The following is a 21209-nucleotide window of genomic DNA, read 5'->3' on the forward strand; positions in this document are numbered from 1 at the left end:
TGTTTCTCTTGCATCGCTGCATCAGTAGCCTTACTCTTATGGAAAAGTTGTGAAGATCCATACATTTTCTGAGGACAGAAATCTAGTTGCAGTGATCCTTATGGGAGCCCTCTTTGTATTTTGTATTCAAAATGAGGTTATATTTATCGTGTTTAAAAAATGTGTTGCTAATGCTGAGAAACAGGCTGATGTGGTTAATTCTAGCACTGATTTATTTCACTTTTTTGTACTTATGGGAGAAATCAGATGGCTCAGTTAGCAATGCAGAACTGATATAGCCTCAAAAAAATTGATTTTTTCCCTCTCAAAAAGCAAAATGATGCTAAGTATAATTCTGTTTCAGTCCCTGTTTTACCTACTATGATTTTAGCACAATTGCAGAGTCCAGAGAGATTTCTTTAAATCTGTATTTCACATGAGCTGTCACCTGAAGTGGTTTTGTACTTACTCTCACTTGAAAGTAAGTCCCTAAATAATCTGCATAAGTTTTGAATGGTCAAGTTGCCTCTGGTATGGTTAGATGATAGCCTATTTCTGTACAGATCTGATTCTTATCTGTATGTTTTATGTATATAAAAACAGGGTTAACTGTAAGAAATCTCTTCTATGTTGTTCTCTGAACAGCTGAAATCTTGTATTTGTTTTCAGGGTCTTTTAAACTGCTAATGTGTCCTAATACTTCTTATCAATAAAGGTCACCTTCTTGTATAGCCAGTGCAATTGCTATTAAGTTAGCCTACGGAGAGCCTTATTTCTTAAGGAGCCTTTATAATCTCTTCAGGCAAAGTAGCTCTTATACCAGCTTCACAATTTTTCCCTAAGGTAAAAATTCTACAACCCACTTGAATAAGGAAATATATTTCTCCTTCTGCCTTAAAATAATTAAACTTTTTAAATAGTAATGAAAAATGAATACATAACTCCTGTCAAGCCCCCCCCCTTTTTTTTTAATCTAAGACAGTATTAGTGGAATGAAAACTGACCCTACTTTATTTCTCTCAAGGTCCTTGTAACCAGATTATGTCTGTATCTTGAAGATTCTTCTAGCATAGCATGTTAAGATGCATCCTTCCTTATCTGTTCACATTGTGAAATTTTCCATCCATGGATCTCACTGTACTAGCGAAGTACTGCATTTTTTTTAGCTTGGATGAAAGCAGTCTTGTCTCACTTGCATCAATTTTGAATGTTGCTTGAAAGACCATTTCTCAAGCCTGTGGCTTTGATCATATCATCCCTCTTTGCATCTTTTCATTGGTTACTTCTTTTTTGTTGCATCCAGTACTAAAACTCTTGATAAGGTATCCTAGCACTATCTATCATCTCTAGTTTATTATCAAAACTTTGATTTCCTGTCCCCATAATGCCATAAGTCACCTTGTCATTATGCTTTCAAATGGTTAGCTTTCTTGCTTTGTTTTGCCTTCTTTCCACCTGGGATGAGCTAATACTGTTAGATCAATTCAGTATGCTCCGCTGTGTTATGGTCTTTTAATTTACCTTGTATCACTGAACTTGATCTTACAAAATGAATATTAGTAACTTTTCAATTAAGTGACAACAGAAGACCTAGATTTGTACATGGAACACTATATCTTGAGACACATCTTCTGGGAAGACTTTTTTGTGCAGATGCTATGCAAAAGCCTATAACACAACTGAAACTTGCTGAAGTGGCTTCGCTGATCACAGAGGGCAAGTCTAATCCAGGAGTACTTATAGACTGTTGGATTTGTATGCCGTGGAAATTTATCTTTGGTTAGAAAAGCAAATTGTCCTATGAAGGAAGTAAAGTTACAGAGGATGAGGATCAGCTTAAAGAATAAAAGAATGATGAAATAAAATATAACTTTTCAATGTTGCTATTTGGTGTTGAAGGTTCTAAAGAATCTTGGTATGTATTTTCTGGTGTTTCACAAAATAATTTGTGCAGGTACAGTGACTATTGGAGCTTAGGTAGCCATATTATTTTGGAAAATTTGAAGCATTGCCTCTGCAAGTGTTGTGTCTTAATAGAGGGAAAGCTGACTTGCTTCAGGAGCCAGAACTTGAAATAATGATTACTATTTTGTTCCACTGACCATGTACTTTTCTTCATGTATGACACAGCAATGATGTTGGTCTAACCCACACTGTGGTTGCTGGGATTAATAAAGTAACCTTTGTTTAATACCAATCTGGAAAGTCGATTTTTGTGGTGGTGGTGGGTTTTTATTAAGTGGGTGCCTGAAAATCTAAGACCAGTTTTGTTTGCCGTATTATTCAAAACTGTGCTACGTTCACTGTCCTCCAGTGAAGGTGGTTGGAGATGCTACTGGGCAGTTGCAAAATTTATTAAAAAAAAAAAAAAAAGCTTTAATTATATTTTAATGCTTACATCATAAAAACACTTGGGAATGCATTGCTAGTAAATCATAAGAATACTGCCATATCTATTCAGAAAACATCAGAACCTTAAGTGCCATCAGACATTTAGAAAAGATTTGCAAAGAGTGGATTTTTTACTTAAGAATTTGTTATTTCTTTTCAGTACTTTGAGAACTATGAGGGAAAAGTACTCAATTTTTAACAGGCCCCTTAGAGATCCTGAGTGAAAAGGTTCTGAACCACTGTCACAGTGGTCTGTTTGGTACCACAGCACTGTCATTTGAATAAAATTCAGTAGTGGTCACTTGAAGCTGAAAACTTATTTTGAGAAAGTACCCTATCCTAATTGAAGGAGGAAGAAAGAGACTATTCCTAAATTAAGGAATTCTGTTTATAGGTCAGTCACCACAAGAAATAAGATACACTTGAAAAATTCAAATGCAAATTTGATATGTTTTTGTTTCTTAGAAATATTGTGACATATGTTTCTTCTGGACTTTATAGTGTGTGCAGCATTTTTATTTATTTTTATTGTAAAGGTTGTGTGCATGAGAAAAGCACGAGTAACAAATATTACAGAAAATGCACAGAAAAATGCTAATGCCAGGGTCAGGGCAAAATTTGTGTTCTGGATGTTTCTCTTCTGCCTTGCTGCAGTTTGTTAAAAGAAGAAACTGGGATGGGGAAGGATACTCCCATTGCCAGAAGCTACATGTCCCACTGGTTGGGATTGGTTTTATTTCACTAATATGAGCTAGTGACTTCAGTGGCCTTCATAGTCAGTGGAGAGATATGGGCCTGTCTCAGGTGTAAGCTCTTGGACTAGCTCAAGCTGTCCACTTTCTCATGAGGATCTGGAGAAGGACCTCTTTGCCTCTACAGGCTGTTAAGTGCAGGCTGGTGAGTAGCTCGGGTGTAGATGTCTGTGCCTGGTTTGGGGAATCCCCCCTTCAGAAACTCATTGAGCTCCATTTCAAAAGAAGTTACGGTGTCTTGGCTTTGTTGCTCTCCTTGGAAAGCAGCTTCTGAGCCTAATTGCCATAGTGGTTAGAAACCTTCTAATTTCCAGCATGAAGTTTTACTTTTTCTTAGCATAATATATTATATTGATAATTTAAAACTTGTTGCAATACAGTTGTGTGTTCTTTTTGTTTTTTTTTTTCCTCTTTTTTTGTCTATACTCTTCTGTAGACTGAAGGGTCTGCAAAACAGAAAAGACTTTTCAAATGCACCTTCCTTGTATCATCTTTTGGAGTAGGTTTAAATTATGGGAATAGATGTGGTTTCTGGAAGAGCAGTAGAAGAATCTTTGTTCCTCATGAAGATTGTTTGTGTATATGTGTATATATGAGGTTCTGAAAATTTGAAATTGTTAGGTGTGAAGATGGTGTGTGAACATGTTCAGTTCAGGGGTAACCTTTAAATCTTAGTTGCTTTTCAAGGCTGTTCTGCTTTGTAGGTGCATGGTAGCTGAGGTGAAGGTGCAGCTGGCCTCTTTGCAATTAAAAATAATCTCATTACCAGTGCGTAGGCTCTTTGCTTTGCTCCTCTGTGGTGCTAGAGGAGCGAGCGGAGATTACCATGGTGGAGTTTGGAAGGTGAGGAGGTGAACGCTGATGTCGGGGCCGGGGGGAGATCCCAGTGCCAAGATGTTTAACTGAGTGATGACATTTCTTGTGTCACCATTTAAGTTTTTAGAGGTTTATGTGCCAGTTCATTGATTGAAATCTCCTGGGCTCATGTAGCAGTTGCTAAGCAACTGTAAAACACTTCAAAATGGTATTATGTCGTCTTTCTTACTCTGGACCCGTCCTTGAAGCAGGGAGGGGAAAGGAAGAGTTATGAAAGTTGTGGCATGGTGGAACGATATTTCAGCCAAGTGCCACGTGGCAGCTCTCCTGCCAAATGTCACTTCCAAGGTGACGGGGAAGTGCCTGAACTTTCTCGCAGCTCACTACCATTGTAAATTCGTAACTCTTTCACACTGTTGCAGCAGTTTCTGTTTTTTCATGTACATAAATATTATCTTTGACAAGAGAAGGCGCTATATTCTGAAAGTTCCTCTGTCAGATAGTGAAATTCTATAGTAAAACTTTCGCTTTTTTTACAGCAAGCAGTCAAACATGCAGCAAAGGGACTTAAAGGGAGAACTTTTCTACAGCTGACCAGTGTCATTCATTGGCGGACAGGGGTATGCTCTCAATGTGGGCATTGGATGAAAATAACTTTCATTTTTGTGCCAGCCCAGCAACTGATACAGTGTAAAAACAGCAAGATGTGTAAATCACTTTAGCAGTTGGCATGCCAGCTATTAAGATATAAATTCTACTGTCATGGAATCTCAAATTATTATTTCCCACAAATTATGATTTACATATTAGGACTGTGTTCAAATTATTGCAGCCTGAAACCGGCCGTGTTTCATGCATTTTTATCATTAAAATATGATGTCCTTGTTGGCAGTAATTTAGTTTTAGTGTTTGATATATTTTCAAGCACCTTAATTTTACAACTCATGTATTGTTGTTTGACAGAAATGCATCTGTGCAGAATTTTTATGATCCAGAGCCACTATTTTGCATTAACAACTGTTGGTTCTCCTCCTGACCAGGTTTTTCCTCCAATTAAGATGCAGCTGCTAGGACTCCTGGGGAGAGTGAGGGAATTATTTTACCTGATAGAAAATGGGATAATCCTAAAGTAAGGATCTGTCCTTCAAAACAGTCAGGAAAAGGACAGTTTATGAGGCCTTAAAATGACATTTAGCTAGAAATACACTGCCCTGTGACATAAAATAATCAGGTATTATTATGTAAATGATTAATTTAAATCTAAGTGATAAATGATAAATCATATAAATCATGTAAATTGTACTGAGATCAGATCAGAATTAATAATTCAGGGAATTTAAAATATTTTTCATAGTGCATATTTTATAATGGGGGGAATGTATGTTTGTTCAGTCCTTTGAACTTCTGGTTTTCTCATGACATTTTGAGCACTCACAGATGTGGGGCTTTTCTACTTTCTGTTGAGCAGATGAGTTTGTAGGTCAGAGTCTTAAAACTTTCTTGCTCAGTGTTCAGTGGTGTTCAGTTTTATTATAGACTCATCAGTGCTAGCTTTGAGCTTTATGTGCAATTTTATTTTGGTCCCATTCATGCATATGTAATTTTTGAAAGAATATGATGTGCTCTTCTTCCCCCCGCCCCCAACCCAAATGCATTGGTAGAAGTCACATTACCAGTAGTGACAAATGTAATACAGCAGAAAGTCGCTCATACCCTATAATGAAAATAGAAGAGAGATGTCATCCTCCTGTTCAAAGGGTTATCCAACTGGGAAAATATACCAGTCAAAATATACATGTATGCAGCTATATCTTACCTTGTATGATTCACAGTGTAGATGCTTTTTTTTTTTTTTTTTTTTTTAGGTGATTTTTGGAAAGCTGGGGGTAGAGAAGGAAATTCCAGGGTACCTGTGTTGCTTACTGCCACTTTGTGTGATGAAGGGAGGCAGCAAGTAATCTTTTGCTCATGTAAGTGTCTTGGAGGGATTTGCATAGTGTCTTCACACACTTTCTTCCTGTTATCCCAACTTTCTGAAAGGAATATAAGTTATAGCCAGTTATTTCAGCAAATTAATCTAAAATGCTTTGGCACTACCTCCTGACTGTAAATTATAGTATCATCTAAGAGAATAAAAACTAATTAGGCAGGTCAAAATTTGAGAAGTTGAATATTTGGTATATTCTTCCACTAATAAAAATGGATAAAAATTCTTACTAATTTCCATAATAAAACCCCTGTAATATCACAAATCATTGAACTCATTGACACACACAATATTAGAGCTATTGGCTAGCGATAAGAAAAATAGTGCAACTATTAAGATAAGTCAGTATTAAGATAAATCAATATTAATTTGTTTCTGGTCACAGATCTTTTTTTATAATATAAACAATGTGCAGTTTTAACCAATGCCTCTATCTCTTATTGACGCAACCATAAACCAGTGATTTTATTCCTTTTACTTCAATGCAGCAGGAGTCAGAAGAAGTTCATGTTTATAATCTCAGTATTTTTCAAAAGACTTTTATGAACAGTAAGACCACAGGAATACCCCAAGCAGGTTGTTACAGCAGACTTATGACAAATACTATTTATATGGCAGGAGATGCTATCTTTTAAAATAAAATATCCAGCTGTAAGTCTTCAAGATTTTAACTGCAAATAATTGATGCAGGTTGAACAAACTGTTGAAAAAGTTTCTTGACCCTTGGTTTCCCGAAGCAGAGTCTCGGATGCGGAGTGTCCCTGGTGCTCCTGCCACAACCGAATCTAGTTGAGCAGAATAATATGCAACTGGTCTCTGGTGAGGCCTTAATTTTTGTGTTATCACTCCGCTGGCTATCCCCTTACTTTTATGTACATACAAATTGAAGGGGTTTGTATAAACTGGGCGCCCAAGAGCAGGTGCAGACACCAAAGCTCCTTTTAGGGTTTTAAAAGTTTGTTCTCTCTCGGGGCCCCATGCAATGCGTTCTGCCTCTTCATTCCTCGTTGCCTCTGTCAGGGGTTTTGTTAATTCTCCCAACCCAGGAATCCATGGTCTGCAAAATCCCACAGCTCCAAGGAATCCTCGTAACTGTTTCTTTGTTACTGGACGGGGGAGTTTTATTATAGCATTTACTCTTTCTGGGTCTACTAGTTGTTGCCCTTCTCTCAAAATGAATCCTAAGTATTTTACTTCCTTTTGACACATCTGGAGTTTAGACAGAGATGCACGGTGATCTTTTTCTGCTAAAGCACTACATAGATGTGCAGCGTCTATTATACAGGCATTTTCATCCCTACTTACTATCAGCAAATCATCTACATATTGCATGAGAGCTGATTTACCTGGTAATTCTACGTCTTTCAAATCATTTCCTAATACTTATGAGAAAATTGTAGGAGACCCTGTGAACCCTTGGGGGAGGCGTGTCCACATTAATTGTTGTCCTTTCCATGTAAAGGCAAATAAGGGTTGACTACTTTCATCAAGTGGGATACTAAAGAAGGCAGCGGTTAGATCAATTATGGTAAAACATTTTGCCCAATGCGGTATTTGTAAAAGTGTTGTGGAAGGATCAGGCACCACTGGGTGAGGAGTCACCACACGTTGATTAATTGCCCACAAATCTTGTACAAAGAGGTATTCTGGATCTCCATCTTTGTCTAGTTGTTTTTTGGGGGTTTTTTGTTTGTTTGTTTGTTTTTTACAGGGAGTATGGGAGTATTCTGTTGCAAAATACATACTTTTAGAACCCCTGGGGCCAGATATCAGTCTGTCTGCTTTTGCATGCTTTTTTCGGCTTCTTGGGGAATAGGATACTGTTTTATAGCTGGTGGTGCTCCTCCCTTTGTTTTTATGACTGTGGGTTGAGCTGAGACTAACAATCCAACGTCAGTACCAGTTTTACTCCATGGCTTTGTTGGCACAGATTTTAACACTTCTGGTACTTTTACTCCGCGGTTTGGGCTTTCAGTGATTACACTCATTTCCATAACTATTAGATCCATTCCTTCAGGAGATAAGCGTAATTGTACATCTAGGGCTTGCAAAAGATCTCTTCCTAGCAAACATGTTGGAGATTCTTCAGCTAATACAAATCTTCCCCATACACTTTTGTTTCCTGTTGTTACCAATAGAGATTTACTTAACCTCTTTTCCCCTCCTCCTGTGACTCTGTGTATTAGAACCTTATCTTTAGTTTTGGATCCTTTGGGGTAAAATTTAAAAGAGTGGCTCCCGTATCTACTAAAAATTCAACTTCTTGACCTTCCACTTTGCCCACTATATGTTCTTTCTGGTCTAAATGAATTCCCCACATATGAAAAATTCCCAACCCTACTGCCTCCTCAAGGTCATCAGGGCTCCCTTCCTCCTGTCATTGTGAGTGGTTATCTCCTCGGACTAACTCTTCGTGTTGGTAGTTCCCCTCTCTAGTCAGACCTCACGGCTGAAGGGAACATTGCTGCTGTAGATGTCCTAAATCCCAGCAATAATAACACTGTCTCCCTTCGCTTCCCCCTGTCCTTCCTCCTTTGTTTCCTGGCCTCAGCCTGAAGCCTGGGCTTGGCCTTCCTCTTCCTCCACCCCATACCTTTCACTTGCAAGTCTCTTGCTAAAGCTGCCACCGGTAGATTTTTCTCTTTCTTTTTTACTTGCTCAGCTTTCTCTTTTTTCTTTCATCCATCATATATGAATACTGCTACACTTAAAATCTTCTGTAAAGTCTCTCCTTGCCAGCCTGGCATATGTTCCTTAAAATATTTTTGTATATCTGGGGCCACTTGATCTACAAAAACACTAATTGCGAGTGCATCATTGAAGTTTTGTGGGGTCATTCCCCCATATTTTAGCAGGGCTTGCTGAAGCTGTCCCCAGAAGTCACTGGAGTGTTCATCTAGTTGCTGTCTACATTCTTGTACTTTAGCCCAATTTACTCCTAACTCACTGCATACTCTAATTGCTTCTATTAAATTTCGGAGTCCTGTCTGGCTTGCGGCTCTATCTCTTGCATTATTATAATCCCAATTTGGAGCATTTGCTGGCCAGGAGTTTACTATTTCCTCCAGCTTGTTGTGCTAGTTCTGCATCTTTATTGATTATTTTATCCCATTCATCTGGTCAAAGTAATGCTCTCAAAAGAATTTGGGTTATCTCCCCAACTTGGGTTATACCCTATACATATGTTGGAAAATAATTGAGTGTATTGCTTGGCATCTTCCCTTAACCTCAGCATTTTGCTTCCCCGCAAGGCTAAACTGCTAGGATTGCAGGGCTGATTAGTAAATACATGTAATGCAGCAGGAGGTGAATTGGCTCCACCTATTCCCCCTTGCTGTAAAGCAGCAGGATTAGATAGCACGTTAGAGACCGTAGGATTGAGTCCAGCAGCCAGTAAAGTAGAGGTAGGTGGTAAAGGAGGAGAAGGAACAGCAGATAGATCATCAGGCATATAAGGCAGGGCAGATACAGTTTGAACGTTATTTGGAGTATTAGCATCTGCTAGCGCTAGCGTCACCTTTGGCAGGGTGTCTCTCTTCGCTGACCGCTGGCTTGGGTGCTTCTGTTCCCATGCCCAGTTTTCCCAAACACACCAGTAATCCATTTGTGCTGGAAACCTGTCCTTGAGACGACAGCACAAAAAGGTTAGTTTCCGCTGGTCAAAAGTCCCTTGCGGTGGCCATTGTTATACTGGGCTATCATCTTTTGTTGTGAACAGCCAATCCTCCTGCCATGACATAACTGCGCGCCTTTTTGACAAGCTGACTGTACCATCAATCTTTTGGCCAATTTGGAGTACCTTGGCTAAGGGCGTCCACTTCTCTACGCCAGGTACGTTTCCCATCGTTTCTCATCTCTGTGCGCCTTATGCTGATCAGGCTGCTCACCCTTTGAAAAAGCTGCAGCAGGGGAAGGACTCCAACTCACCCCTATATTTTCTACTGAGAGGGACTCAAACCCTTTCTAAAGCTTTCACCGAATCTGCTCAGGGAATTTTAACACTCGCCCTTCGGCTTCCTCCCGCTCCAAAGGTCCCATGTGAACTCACCCACTGCCGGCAGTTGGATGTTTGGAGGCGAGAGGATCCGGTGGTGGTGGCCTAGGGTCCCATCTGGGTCACCAAACTGTTAAAGAAGTTTCTTGACCCTAGTTTTCCTGAAGCAGAGTCTCAGACACAAAGTGTCACAAACTGATTTACTATAAGTGGTACAGCAGCAAATAACAGCTGGAGCTGGGTGCCTCCGGAGAGGGACCTTGTTTGAACAAATCCCTGGGTAATTACACCCTTCCCATCTTGTATCCACCCCATTGTTCTGAACCAATCATAATATTGGAGTTTGGCGTCTTCTAGCTCCTGGTTGGTCCTTTCCGTAGTTTCCAGGTGTGCTCTTTACTTCTTATCTCACTTCAGCATTGCTGTCGATGGCTCTTTTCCTCCCTTGTCTTGTCCCTCGGAACCAGTCTTTGTGGTTACTTTTTTCTCCCATAGTTGTCTGGCTCTTCTACTTCTTTATCTTGTCCTCTGGGATCAGTCTTGTGGTTCCTTTGTGTCTTTCTTCTGTGTCCTAGGGTAAAGTCCATCTCCCTGCTGTGCTCATTAATGCTAAACTGCTTATTTCTCTCTTCAGTCTTGTCATTCTCCCTCTCCCCCGCTTATCTCTCAGACTTGAACCACCTCTGGGGCCGCCTTTTACTAAGCTAGGTAAAAGTTCAACATACCTAGGTGAAAGTTCACAGCTTGCAGCCTAAGGCTTCAGCAAATTTAGCTACTAATGCTAAGCGAGTTTTGCTGAGCGATCAACCCTAGACAGCTTCAGTCCAAGGTTCTTTAGCAAAGTCTGTTGTGAAGACTTGCTGGGATGGACAGAGCTACTTGGCCTCATGGGGTCCTGTAGCACCTGTTGTGTGAAGACTACATGGCACAGCTGGTTCTTGAGAGCTGGCTGTTGGGGTGAGGATTTTTTTTAAGATATAAAAAGCTAATATTTTTCTTATTTGTATGAGTATAGAACAGGTCTCTTGGTTCACATGGATGTGATGGCTGTGAAGATGATGTCTTTTGAACATTGAACTTTATACGAGAATGTTTTTTTAAGTTGTATGTTCTTAGTTTGCAGCCTGTCTGATCAAGGATGGCAGGTTGACTTTCAGGGCATCTAGTGCCATTTAACATGCACCAGGGTATGTGAGACAGCCTGGTGGGTAGGTTCATGCTGTGCAAGAAGCTCTGAGTGTGAGGTGTCAACCGTTTTTTAAATTGGGTGTTTAAATAGCAGTTTTGCAATAGGGAAAGACTGCCTTCTCCTTGTGACCAATCTGCAAAAATAAAACTAGAGATTGGGTCTCAAAAGTTAGTATTTCTAGAAACTGAAACTACAGAAACCATTAGCAAGGCCTTACAAGCTGCTTTTTTGTTGTTGGGGATGGTGGGTTTTTTTCTGTTTATACAGGATTTCCCACAAAAAAAATCCAAAACTAAAAAAAACCAAGAATTTTTATAACTTCCTTGATCACTGAGTTGATCACAGTGGATTTATAAAATAGTCCTTTTTGGTTGTACATTATGTTACCATGGTAACATAGACTTACTAATTTAGAAACCCTTCAGGCTAGTTTTAAGAACACTAACATTACACTAGTATACCAAAACATGAAAAGACTTAGTGTTTAAGTAACTGTTAATGATGATCCCTGTAGATGCATGATGTAGATACCTGTTTTTTTCCAATTTCCAGTATTATGTCAAAGCTGTTGTAGTTAAAAGTGTGTAGCCCAGATGTGGGAGCTGTTATTACTGATACATGTTTCATGCTCTAAATAAAAAGACTGTATACTCTGAGTGCAGTTTTAGTTCATTCTGTGAAATGGAATGAATTTTAGTTTTCAACTGTTGTATGTCATACTCTGTCAATGCCTGGTATATTAACAAGTTCTGCCTGATCTTATTTGCATGTGATCAAAGGTTCTTTCCAGCTATATTGGTTTATACCAGCTGCACTTATATTGGGAATTTTACTACTCTTTGTTTTCTGCATATTTGAAAAAAGAAAAAAAATTGCTAACAACTTCAATGTCCCATTGTAATGCTATATAACTAGTATCTAGTGATAAATATCTTTTTTTATTGCTTTACTAATTAAGAATTAAAGCTTATCAGCAGTAGAGAGGATGAGATATGAAAATTCACTTGAACTACAAAGCTCTGTTTTTGTGAAGTGGTTCTGTCTCACTGTTTCTTGTATTATCTATCATTTTCATTATTTTACCATAAAAATCACCTGTAGTACTCCCTGCTTTGGGTGATTTCCCATATAGCAGAGTGATTCATAGGCTAAACTACTTGAGCCTGTTCTTTAATGTCCTCTAAGGCTGCCATGAGTCCCTATTTCTTGTTGAAGTTCGTGAGAATTGTGGTTGTGTAGGACCAGCAAGGGATGAATAGTACCCTGGTAAGTTATGTCCTTTTTTGCTAGATCTCGCATGTTTATTGGCATTATTTGTTTCACTCACAGTAGACAATGTCACACTGCAGTCTGTATAAAAAATATATATATATCCAACAGCCACATGCTTTTCTGTTGCATATCAACACGTGCACGCAACTGGATTTTTCACTTCTTTAATGTGTTTATATTAAGTTAAGCCAGACTTAGCATGGGGAATAAGCAGTATTTATTAGACGTGAGTTGAATTGATTCTGCAGTCTAACTAAAGAAGATATTTGCCAGGAAAGAAGTGACAAGAAAATTGGAATCTCAAGAAATACAGTGAAATGAAGTTGGCTGAACAATAACCTCCTTTGCAGAAGTATATTTACCCAAATCCGCTTTGTAGCAACTTAACATGCTTCTTGTTTTATGATAATATCTTAAGTCCTTTTTGATGGTGATGGTAGGTTTTATTTGTTTTAATCTAATTTTCTGTAAGTGATACTAAGTTGACAGATCTGGAAATGAACAGGTAGGATTAGATCACAGCTTTGTCAATACCACCTTGGTCAAAAAAGGGATTGTTTTTCCCAGATCGTGAAGTGCTCTTTGCAGCCATGGAATCAGCCCCTTGACAAATGTTTATGTGTTGGAATCTAAGCTTTTATTTAATTAATAATAATGGGAAAAAAATACACTGTCAGCTCTTCTGGTTGTGAGGATTAACCTTAAGACAGTTCAGAATGCAGCTGAAGCAATCGTGTCATCTTCTGTCTGTGTACTGCCTAAAGCTCTGAGATGTTTAAACCACCTTCCTAGCCTTAATGAGTGTTGACTCTGAAACCACAATTGCAGCTGATGTTTGAACATTGCTGTAACTTCTAGCCTAAACTTGCAATGAATGTGCCTATGTGGGATGCTCCTCTTCTGTTTGAGACGGGGGGGAAAAAACAAACCAAAACAACACAGTGCTATATTCTTGGCAGGATTCCCAGCTCTCCCATAACAGTTGCTGTTGTGCAGTTATTCTTTATTAGAAATGGTCAGCACTATGAAGGGGGCATGTAGGAGGCAGTTAGTTAAATAAAACTGTTAACATAAAGATTAAAAAAAAAAAATTTGAACAAGCCTACAGGAAAGCATCCAAGTCTTGTTCAGTAAGGTGCACCCAAAATTAAGCTAGATTATAAAGAATACCTTCCTTCTTTCCCTTCTTCCCTTTTTGGGGGGAGAGCAGGGAGGGAGTTATTTTTAACTTGGATCAATTCACTGTTCTGCTTTTGCAGCGCCCCTAGGAGCAGTCACATCAGCACAACTGGAGGAGTGCTGCGGTGGTGGGCACGAGCCGCTGGGGGAGGAGAAAAGTCACCTTGAGCCAGTGTTGCTGCCATAGGGAGGGCATGCAAGAGGGTATTCCCGCTCCGGGAAGGTGCCTGGCCCTAGGACAGAAGCTTACTCCTGTGGCCCATCCTTTGTCACCTTGCCTCTCCTCTTGCAAGTTTGGTGACATGCTTTTGAGCCAAAATGGGCTAATTTTAGGTCAGCACTGAGACAGTAGCAAAGGAAGGCAGTGCAGAGCTGGGGTGGGCTCTGGACTGGATCCTAGGGTCAGGTTGGGGCGGGTGCCCTCGGCCACCTCCTGGGGGATGTTTGGTGATGGACGTAGGAGGGGGGGCAACACTGCTGGGGACGGAGCTGGTAGGAGCCCAGCGTTGTCTTCGTTACTGTGGTGGGAAGGCCGGCGAGAGGAACTAGTACATGTGAAACGCAGACCATGTCTAATGGCACAGTTTCCCTCTTCGATGGAGAGAGAAAACCTTATCAGCTGCCACCGTAGCTATGATATTTTCCAGGTTTGCTGTCCTCCCCCTTCCTTTGCAATGTGTGATCCAAGCTGGATGCCATGGAGTGGGGGAGCACGTTTATAAGCACGTGCTACTGAGTTATGCCAGCTATGTTTCAAGCAATCACTCCTGCCACCCACCACTCCCTTCCGCCTGCAAAAGTAAATAAATATGTAAAGTCTAAATTGCTTTATTTAGCAATTAGCTCCTGATAATGCAGTAATAACAGTGCTGACATTTTAGCATTATCTAGAGTTAAAGTATTGTAAGTCTCCATGATTTTTACATATTAAAATGTATTCTGACAACAGTGGTTTAGCTGGAGAAACTGCCCTACTTCAGCACCCTCATTAAAGTTTTTCTGATTTTTTTTTTCCCCGTCCCTCCCCCCCACAGACACACACTTCCCCCTGACACTTTATTATTAATTGCATTTTTCAGATGTATAAGAGGCTGTCTTCTTCTCTGACTAGCTGATTAATATCCCAAGGTTTTCCTCACTTAAAATAGCATTAGGGCAGTGCTGGAAGTGGGTACCCTAGTCTCACTGGTATTTTCAATTTTTTTTTTAATTTTGCTTTTGACTTTTTTTTTTTTTTGAGTGTAATATTTGCCTTGCTGACAGTTAATTGGGCAGACTAAGGCATAATAAAAAGTAAAAGCCTGCCTCAGCCAGAAGTACCTAGGTGTTGGTGTGCTGTGGTACAGAATACAAAAGGAGAGAGTGAGTTTTGTTTCTTTCCACACCCCAGAATAAAATGTCCTTTCACTGCCTGCTGCAGACCTTCTGCCTAAGGCTGTAGGTGGGCAGTTTGTTAGTGCCAGGTATGGGCAGCTGTTTCCTATCCTCTGCTGCTGCTCGCCTAGGAGGGAAAATTACTGTGCTCAACCCCCTACTTCTGTTCTTGGAGAGGTGGTTCATTTTTCCCATTAAAGGCTATGTGGCATATATTAAGCATCACAGCTGACTATGAACAAACAACCCCCTCCCTCCCTCTCAGAAGTCCCTCCTTTTTTTTTCCAGTATGCTGACGCTGGTTGTTTAGCACTTTTAATTGTTGTTATACAGCCAAACCACTTCATTACCTTACAGTGCAAGTGCTTGTGAGAGTCAAGTTGTGTCAAAATCTGTTGCTCAAGTGCAAAACTCTCATCTCATAATAGCAACAGCAAATAACCCATGTGTACTACAATGCTACGAGGTTGCACATGGTGCACACACACAATGTAAAAATGCAGAAAAGGCTTCTCTTGCATCTTACTCGCCCAGATCCAGCCCCAAACACAGTGTGTGCACTTTGGCTTATTTGTCCCATGTAACCTCGAGCATTTAAATGAGAAGCCCAAATAACAAGCCTCAGCTCCCTCTGTACTTGATGGAGAGAACTCAGCGTCGGCACTTTGATGCTGGGACTCTGCCTTCCCGCAGATGTACAGTGCTGTTACCAGGTGCCCTTAAGGCACTGTCAAATTTGGGCCTTACAGTATTGCTTTGTATGTTAGTGCTGCACAGAGTGGTTGGATTTCTAGAGTAATGGCACAGGCTGTCTTTTTAAGCACTTTATTTGGATGGGGTTTTTTTGTGGTTTGTTCTGCAAAAATAGTGTCCATCCTCTTTATGCCAGGGTATATTTGTGTCTGCTTTATCCTAACTTCCCCTAACGTGTAAGAATAAGTCACTGCAATATCTTACCTACCTCAGTTTCACCTTACCCTACCTCAGCAACATACTCATTGGAGAGAGGTCTTGCAGGACTCTGCATTCAGAATTTTTGTTCTCAATGTCCCATGCTTTTATTCACCTTTGTAATAATACTAGTTATGCCTGGTGAGGCCAGGCAGATGACTTTAGTCCCTTGAGTTTTGCCGTTGATGTCAGTGACAAGTTACATGTTCTGTCCCAGTCTAGCAGAGGAATAGACAGAAAACAGCTGTTGTCAGGATTGAAACTGGTATACCATATGGCGTCTACATCACCTTTGTCTTGTGTGATTGTTTATTGTGGAAAAATCACTGAAAACTTTTATTTTCAAAGCCAAGTCTGCAGTGCAAACTGTTTCTTTGCTTTCTTCCCCAGCACATTACATGCCTTGTCATTCTGAAACTAGCAAATAAAAAATAAGTCCTCAGGTGCTAAAGATAACCTTACCATAGCACGCTCTAAAGAATTATTTTGTTCTACTGCTTTTATATTTTAAGTGGCAATGTTATTTAGTATTCCCAGTAAGTTCACATCTCTTGAAAAGTCTGTATTTCTTGAATACAGCAACATGTGCTCCATGGATCTGTTACTGATCTTTAAAGCTTTCCATTGTTTCTCCCCAGTTTGCTGTTTCCCATTGCTTTATTAACAGAGAAGCCATTCTAAGTTTATATAATTCTAATTTGATTCTTTTTTTCCAAAATAGAGTATATGACTTTAGATCAAAATTGCCTCAACAAAAGTAACCTGACAAGCAGCATGTTAAAATAGGGTTTAATTGTTCCATCTTTCTTCTATAGCTGTGTCCTGGCTCACTCTTCCTTAAGTTTTTTAGTTCTGTCCTTTCTAAACTAAATTAATTAAATGAAGAGGATTCAGTTGTTTTACTAACCAGATTCAAATTAGGAAGAGCTGAAAGTACAAGTCTGGATAAATACCTAAAATTCAAAAGTATCTAAAGAGGTCAGGAACATGAAGTGAAATGTAAAACTGTAGTTTAATTAAACTTAACAAAAGATAATCCCAAATAAAACTATTGCAACAGAGTGGCTTCAAAAAGGGTAATGCTGGAAAAACTTAGGAGTGATACTAGCAAGAGTTTGAAATATAATATAACGGGGAGGAGGAGGGATGGACAAAAAAAAAAACAACCTGTATAATTATGGGGTGTATAAAGATCCACAGCAGAGCATGCTGCAGGGAGGTAGTAGTTGCTCTCAAGGTCTGATCGCAAGCCCTCAGAGATTGACTGGAAGATGCTATTGATACCAGCTGGTGTTGGAGTAAGCTCTGTATTTCTGTTGTGTTGGCATCTGGAAAATGCAGTCAGTGGCAGATACCTTATTACTTAAGAGATTGACAATACCAGAAGGATTTCAGGAAAGAAAAACATGCATGCAAAAAATAAAATTGGGGGCAAAATAAAATTGAAGTGCAAAAGTTATTAGCAGAGGTGATGTAACAAGAAGCAATGGGATTAACAGAGAAAAATATAACCAAAAATTCTTTGGTACTCATCTTGTAGTTGCATAAGCTTGGGGAATGATCTTCCACAGAAATTGGGAAAATATTCTAGCACTTGTGGTCTCTAATGCTAGATCTAACAAGTCATTAGCTAAGGTATCATAAAGAATAGTCTTCAGTTGGCAGGGTAATGGACTGGACAAAGGATCAAGTCTTTTTCCTAACATCTGTGATTCCTAGTTGCTTTGCCTTTTATATATGTGCAAATTGTATGGAAATTGTAATAAAATTACTCATGTCACTGCTTCTGCTAAAAAAAAATCTCTCATCAGAGAAAATATTTCTATCCCGTGAATGAACTTTGCTTGTTCTCCAAAACTTAGTATTAACCAAATGAGGCAATAAAAACTCTACATTTTATGACAGATCTACTTTCTGTTGTCATGATATAGAGAGGATGCTTTTTTCCCCATATATAATTTCTTTCTCTGCCTTTTCATGTAATCTTTCTTCATTCTTATAAAGTTATCTTTTATTTTGATTTATCTAAATTGAATTTTTTTCCCAGTTGGATGTCTTCTAATGCACCATTATTATTATTATTGAGAATCATCCTCTGGGTAAAATGTCTGCTCATCTCTGGATTTATGTAGAACTCCTTAACACAAAGTATTTTGTCATGCTGTGACCCATTCAAATTGTTTTTCTTGTAAGCGAATCGTGCAATGTCCTGTAACAAGCTCAAATGTTTTAGTTTCAGTGAATATTCAGCAGGTGTAGCTTCTTCAGGGAACCCTATTACATTTTGGTTAAGCGTTCAGGCAGTGGGCAAAAATCTTCTCTCAGATCGTTGCAACTCTTGGATTGCCACCTTCGCCGATGCTCTGGGATTCCCATAGAGGAACTATAAACCTTTCCGCTGATAGGATTAGAATTACAGGACAAGCTAAACTACCATGTATCACTATCCATAAAGCTTTTCCCCTCTGAATTCCTATGTAATTGAATCATTCTTTTGTAAAAACATGCTAGTTACTGTGTTGCTGAGAGCGTATAAGGCTAATTTTTATAAATAACTGCAGGGGAAGAAATAAACATTAAATCTATCAACTAAAGAGTAGTCGATACCAGTCGATAGAGGTGCCGGCTGCGGGCGGCCGTGCCACGTTGCTGGGGGAGCCCACTGGCCGAGCGAGGCTGCCGCGCCGGGCGAGCCCCCGGCAGCGTTGCAGCACTGCAGGGGGAGGATCGGACCTGCCCTGCTTCTCCTGGTCCGCCTGCACAGGTTTCCCCAGCAGGGTTTGCTCCTGCCAAAGCGAGCTGTAAGGGCAAGGCACTTACAAGCACTTCGGGATCCTTCAAGGTGGAAGGGGCTGCAGAAAAGACTGGCTGTAATGCAAAACCATGGCATCTCTTAAGAGCTGTTGTCAGAATGGAGTTAGTTACTGAAAATAAGAGCGAGATCACTGCATGTTTCAGAGGAGTGCCACCATTTAACATGTTTCAAGTCATTTATGTTGAGTTAGGCAACTGTGTCTGATTGCTAGTACGGGGCCTGACTGTTTCTTGTGTTCCTGCCACAAGCAGTTGCTTCCTCAAATAATGCTATTCTTTTAAATATGATTGAGTCCACTCGTTTGCAGAAATGCATGTAAGCTGCCAGTTTGGCAGCCCCAGTGCCTTCAGCGCTGTATTTATCATTAGTTACGTCCAGTCTCTGCACTGACACCCCCCCAGCATTTGTCGGTGCAGAGCTGAGGCGCTGGTAAGACAGTGTGCAGCTGCTGGCAGAGATAAGTCTTATTGCATGTGCTGCTGGCTGAGCTCTGCTTTTCCTCACATGGCTGAAAATTTCTGCCTGCCATCAGTCCCCACTTAAGGTCTGGGTCATGTGGAGCTCAGCCAAAGGATGGAGATGCCTGCAATTTTAGTATTTCTCTGGTGGTTGGCAAGCACACCTTCAACCTCTGGCAACAGCTGCTAACTTAGAAAAAGTTAACTCATGGTCATTTATGCCCTTTGCTGAAATTTTCCATTAAATATCTTCTGTACTGATTTTATTCTTTAAATTGCATTGGAACTTTCATCTTTTTTCATATGCAGGTCAATAAAAAGATAGCAAAGTGTTTAAAAAAAAAAAAATTAGTCACCAGTCTCTGGGATCATGCTTAAACTGGTGACCTAAATTAGAAATATTTCATATTCTGTGATTTATCCAGCTTCCTTGAGCTCCAGACTATTTTTGTTCTGCAATTGCAAATATGAGAGATGCTTTTATTGAAGAGCAGATCTCTGTCATTTTAATCTGCTAAAATTTGTAAATTAGAAATCCAGAACAAACTGGAGGGAATACAAAAAGCAAGCAAAAGAAATGCAGAAAAATATAAGTTATACTTGACTAGCTTGAACAAAACAGTCACTTGCATTTTGATAATACACTGGAGTCTGTTTCAGCAGTTCAGTTGGTTCACTTCTACAGCAAGCGTGAAATCACTGTATTTGTGTATATGAGCAATAATAATAGGTTACAAAAGCATCACAGTAGCTTTTTTGGGGTGGGAGGAGAAACTGGAAGCTGCCTAGAGGTAGAATATTTTTAAATATATTTATTTATTTTTGGAAATAATTCCTTTTTAATTGTGTATTCTGGTGCTGTGCACACTGACATTGAAAAGTATCTTCTCAGTCTGCATAAATTGATTTGGCCTGTGGTCGGCTGTGCTGTGTGCATCCTCCATGTCATGGTTGCCTCAGTTTGCCGCTATTTCTTATGCATGTGTGAGTATGGGCAAACATGCACGAGTGTGGGAGTGCAAGTTTTAGGAGCACTTGGCAACAGCCCCCACACATACTGATCGTGATGCCTGCTAACAGAAAAATACAGAACAGAAAAGCCAGAGGTTATCTTAAGGAAAAGTAAGATGCAGCTTATAGAAGTATGTGTTACTTGGCTTTCATTGCTGAAGTGCAGGGCCATTCGGGGGGGGGGGGGGGGGTTGTCCTGTCAGACCCCTGATGATGGTGTCAGTGCCCCATAAAAGGGATCCCAGAATTCGCTCTTGAAGAAGGCACAAACGCTGGGATGACCCAGGATTTTTTCACAAAATCTATCTAGCCAGTGCAAATTGTTTTGGCTGTTTTGGTATGGGTTTTGAACACAACATAAGCGAGGGCTTGGTGCATTCCCCCCTCCCTGGTTATCAGAAGTTGCTCAGTGTTTGAGCAGTTCAGACAAAATTCAGCAGCATTCTTGCAGGGGCTTCCAAGAACTTATATTGGATTTTGCTGACTTTTTTTTTTTTAATATCAAGGATGGCAAAAACACACTGACATCTCTGGTCTATCTGCTTGGCAATCTGCAATTTTTATTTCCCTATGCATCTAGTGTTGCAGCGCTTCTCCCTTCCACGGGAGCCATTCCAGAACAGGACTTGAGAGGAAAGATTGCTGCAGGGGGAAGGAGATTGTATCACTGTGAAGAAAGTGAAAAATTTCACTAAACTTCATAGGTAAATTTGATATCCTGCAGTTTCAGAAATCCTAAGAGTTGGTCTAGAAGTGTTTTATTCTGTTCTCTCTAAATCCTAGTACTCTGTGGGGACGCTGATCCTCTATTATTTTTACTCCTTGTTAACTTAATCTGGGAACTAAATAACTGCATTCTTTAATGACCTGGTTTTGCTCTTTATCTTTGCCAGTATTTTTGGCATATGTTGACATTTTTCATTTATTCTTATCTCCTCCTGCCCTGAGGTAAGTTGCATTTTGCTCTCTAAAATATTTCACGTCGTAAACAATGACATTTCAGTTAAGACCTTTCTCCTCCTTTTGCTGGTATTAGAAAGT

The 21209-nt window shown here is 39.8% G+C and overlaps 1 protein-coding gene across 10 annotated transcripts in view; it reads left to right on the forward strand.

Moving 5' to 3' along the window:
- FAM110B (family with sequence similarity 110 member B) overlaps positions 1–21209 on the forward strand; it is a 122428-nt gene that overhangs the window by 66559 nt on the left and 34660 nt on the right. Inside the window, exon 4 of one of the 10 annotated variants that reach the window (XR_010883289.1) lies at positions 20749–20813. The exons of the other annotated variants lie outside the window; for them this stretch is intronic. The gene's annotated coding sequence lies outside the window, so the exon portion shown is untranslated. Of the gene's footprint in view, positions 1–20748; positions 20814–21209 lie in introns of those variants that run through there. 10 annotated transcript variants of the gene reach the window in all.

The sequence above is a fragment of the Apteryx mantelli genome, chromosome 2 (assembly GCF_036417845.1).
Source record: "Apteryx mantelli isolate bAptMan1 chromosome 2, bAptMan1.hap1, whole genome shotgun sequence".
NCBI lineage: Eukaryota > Metazoa > Chordata > Aves > Apterygiformes > Apterygidae > Apteryx > Apteryx mantelli.